The 4,604-nt window shown below is 39.6% G+C and overlaps 1 pseudogene; it reads right to left on the bottom strand.

Annotated features, from left to right (window-relative positions):
- Positions 1-281: 281 nt before the first annotated feature.
- LOC103581802 lies at positions 282-1,130 on the bottom strand (annotated as a pseudogene).
- Between the last annotated feature and the right edge of the window lie 3,474 nt (positions 1,131-4,604).

The following is a 4,604-nucleotide window of genomic DNA, read 5'->3' as shown; positions in this document are numbered from 1 at the left end:
TCGCTACATTTGTCTGGATTCTCTCCAATATAAATCCTCTTATGACTCCAGAATCATGAATGGTTGATAAAAAGCCTTACTGCATTCATTGCAATTGTGAGGTTCTAGTTCAGTATAAATTTTCTGTTATTCATGTTTCAATCCTTGTGTAAAAGTCATAGCATGCATACAAGGTTTCTGTGGGTGAAACAAAGATGTATATTTTGATGCTAGTGAGTTTTGAGTCCTGAGAAAAACCTCTGCCACATATATTACAGTTATGTTTCTCCTTCGTATGGACCCTAGATGCCCATTAATGTTTGAATCCATGATGAGGAGTTTGCCACAGTCATTCCATTTGTAAGATTTTTCTCAAGTATGAATTCTCTGATGTTGTGTAAGGTGTGGATTGCGACTAAAGACCTTGTCACATTCTTGACATCTGTAAGGCCTACTGGAGGGGTAGCAAGCTGTGAACGCTGAAAAAAGTATTTGCCACACTCATGACATGCATACGGTTTTACTACAGTATGGATTACCTGATGTGCAGTTAGGCTGGAAAGCACACTAAAGGCTTCGTCACACTCACTACACTTGTTTGGTTTTTCTCTGGTAGAAATTCTATGACAAATTGCAAGGTTTGAACTTTGAGTAAACACCTTGCCACATTCATCACATTTGTAAGATTTTGCTCCAGTATGAATTACCTGATGTGTGGTTAGCTTTGAATGTGTATGAAAGGATTTGCCACACTCATTACACTTGTAAGGTTTTTCTCCAGTTTGAATCCTCTGATGCCTTGCATGAATTGAACTTTGAATGAAGACATGGACAAATTCATTACACTTAGTAAAGTTTCTCTCCAGTATGAACTCTATGATTTTTTGTAAGTTTTGAAGGATAACAGAAGTCCTTACCACATTCATCACATTTATGAGTTTTTTCTCCAGAATGGATTACCTATTGACTTACAAGTCATGAAAGATGACTGAAAACCTTGTCACATTCACTACATTTGTAAGGTTTTTCCCAAGTGTTTGTTTTTTGTCCCTGTGTGAGTGATGAAGAATAGAACATATCATTCCCATAATTTTTAGAAGTGAGAGTTTTGACACTGGAACAAAGTCCTTCAACTGGAGAATTGAAAAACCCTTTTTCATAGACTTCTCACTCATAAACTTTCCATTCAGATTGAGACAGCTGCAGCTCAGGCAGATGTGACTGAAAGCTAAATCCAAGCTGAGTCTTATCAGGCATTTTTCCTGCATGCCTTCTAACATGTTGACCTCTTCTACCAGTGAGACTTTCTTTTAGGGTCATGGGCACTCCTTTGTAATTTCTTTCATAATCTCTCCACTGACATTCAAAGTCATGTATATTTTTCTGGTCTTCCCTGAAGGAAAAGTCTTCAGTGTCATGGCTTTTATGTCTTTCCAACATCATTGTTTGGAATACTTCTCCTGTACTCTTGTTCCCTTTTGATGGTAATTCCTTCATTATACATTCATAAAATATATCTACAAAATACAGAGAATCATAAGTTTCCAATTAATTATATTATGTAAGCAAATCACACTGAAAAACATAGCACTATATCAAAAATAATACTTATATTGGACCGACTCATGAAACTTCACAACCATGAAATTCTGTTTTCAAGAATACATGTCAGCCCTGAAAGATAAAGGGATTTCTACACCGTGAACCCAACTGGCAAAAAACACATGCCTATTTATTATAGACAAAGAAATGCTAATCCACAATATGACATACTACTATAAGAAATAATCCACAGAACACTCATATAATGAGTGATTAAAGTGGCAATTTTGAATATCAGAATAATAGCACAGAAAAAACAAGGAAGAATTCAATAGAACAATGTTAAAAAAACATTATTTTTCTAAATACCTGTTATAAAACAATCTATAATCATACAGAGCATTTTGCAATATTAACAAGAGGCATGTGAATGTTATATTGCATGATGCATGCTGGAAAACCATCATCTGTAAATCATAGTAAAAATTAATAAATCATTCCAGCAACCCATGATAAAACAAGCAGGCAAAGAATTAGTAACCACATTTACAAAAAGTTACAGTCTGTAATTGCAAAGAATTTTCTCCTAAGAAAAAAGCAAGGATTTCTCTTTCAAAACCAGCACACAATGCAAGAACTGGAATATTCAATTGTAAAATATAGTTTATTGTATATTGGTGAAACATAATTCTATATAATTATGGGGATCAAAGTGATGTCATGATATATGTATATCATGTGGAAGGATGGAATCAAGCTTATTATCATATCCATCACTTCAAAAACTTATCATTTACTCCTAAAATTTAATTGGAACTTTGTACCCATTCACCCGTATCTCCCTATTTCCTCCCCTCCCAGCCTCAGGTAACCACCATTCTTTTTGCTTCTATCAATTTTAATTGATTTAAGGTGTACATATAAGAAGAAATCAGCAAGTCAAGATGGCAGGGTAGATGGTCCCAAGAGTCAGTCTCTCCCAGAAATCAACCAATTTACTCCTATATAAAAAAGCAACAACAGCCAAGCTGAGGCCGCTAGAGCTCAGTGGATGAGGAGGAGAGACCTACAGAGTGCATGAAGGTGGGAGAAACCGTGATGAGAGAAAGAAGAAACTACTCTGGCCATTTTGTGCTGTGGCCACTTTAAGGCTGGAGCTCCTGAGCACATGGAATAGGAGCCAGTGAAAGCTACAGCTGTGCCCTTTGGATGGAGTTGGTTTGAGGCGACAGGGGAGAGGAGGGCCTCGGTGGCCCCCAGGACAGCAAGACCACTAATAGGGTTCCTGTGTACCCACATAGGAGTGAGGACCACAACAAGTGAAAAAGTGGAGCTGCTCAGAGGCTGGTGAGTCTTTGCAAGAGACTGGTGCATTGCCCATCACATGGGAAGTGTTGCAGCACCGGCAGTGGGAGAGATGGGCCCACCAAGGAAACACTGGGGCACAGAAAGGACAGCTGATCTACATCCCAATCAGTGCAAGACCATTCACAGGAGACTGGTCAGGAATATAGAAATGCATGAGGTGCAGTTTGATAAAAAGACTCAGGCCCAGATCAGAGTTACTACTCAACCCAGGTGCACCAAGACTCTGGAGAGTCAGAAGTACTTATAAAGTCAACCATTATAACCTGTGCTGCACAAAAAGCCTTCCCTAGGGAAACAGAAGGAAAGCAGCAATTTAGCTAAACCACAAAGCTCAAGTACTTGTCCCCACAGGAAGTTCCCCCATGTTAGAAGTAAGCAAAAGACAAAAAAATTAGTTCCAGCTCAGACACACAATTAGCACCTCAGGTCTGCACAGGGATGGGAGGTATGGAATCAGGGGCTGGAGCCCCCTCCCACAATCAGGTGCACCACTCCAGCACCTCTGGGCCAGCCCAGGGACATAAGGGATGGGGCCAAGTTCTGGGATGCCCTCCCCTCAACCAGGTACACCATGCCAGTGCCTCAGGGCCACCCAGGGACCAGAGGGATGGATCAGGGGACCAGACACCTCCCACAACCAGGCACACCACCAGTGCCATGGAGCATGCCAAAAACATCACCTCCACATGGTGGGCCCACCACAGTTACCACAATAACCATGGCTGCCATGAAAGAGGCTAGATGCCACAACCACCACACAGATGGTCCACTAGCCACTGGAGTACACTGATACAGTGAGAGTCACCAGCAGAGATAAAGAAGAGGATGTCTCCCCCCAACAAAGATCATTCCAGAGTGAAAGAAGCACCATCTAGGATTCAAAATGGCGACGGGTCTGGAGCGCCCGCGTCAGGAAACAGCACGATCCTGAGAGCTGTGTGCTGTGATACCAGAGTATTGATTGCATTTCCAAGAGCAACAAAGGACGAATAAATCTTTCCAGGGAGGATGGGGTGAGATTGGACAAGGGACATAAAGAACAAGTAGTATTTGTAACAATATAATATGATTTGAATGATGTATCCCAACGTTGAACGACAAAAATATGTATAATCAATTTCTATTCAATAAAAATTATAAATAAATAAATAAATAAATAAAGTGTACATATAAAGGAGAACATGCAGTACCTATATTTCTGTGCCTGAATTATTTCACTTAGCAAAGTTCATCCATATTAAATGTTGGTTCATCCATGTTGCATATACAACCTCCTTCTTTTGAGGGCTTAATACAACCCCATTCTCAATATATACCACATTTTCCTTATCCATTCATCCATGATGAACACGTACGTTGATCCTATAACTTGCCTATAGTGAGAAATGCTACAGTGAACATAGAGTGCACATCTCTCTTGGACATAATGATTTCAAATCCTTTATAGATAAACCCAAATGTAGGACTGCTACACCATATAGTAATTCAGCCTTTTAGTTTTAGAAAAACTTCCGTACACTTTTCCATAATGGCTGTACTAATTTACATCCTCACAAACTGCACAAGGCTTCCCTTTTCTTCATATCCTCCTTACCTCTTATCTTTTGTCTTTCTGACAATAGCCATTCTGACAAATCTTAGGTGTTATCTCATTGTAGTTTACATTTGCATTTCCATAATTAGTGATGTTGAGCTTTTTTCATCTATCTGTTGGC

The sequence above is a fragment of the Galeopterus variegatus genome, unplaced genomic scaffold (genome assembly GCF_000696425.1).
Source record: "Galeopterus variegatus unplaced genomic scaffold, G_variegatus-3.0.2 Scaffold13972, whole genome shotgun sequence".
NCBI lineage: Eukaryota > Metazoa > Chordata > Mammalia > Dermoptera > Cynocephalidae > Galeopterus > Galeopterus variegatus.
This window is presented reverse-complemented; position numbering and strand designations above follow the sequence as displayed.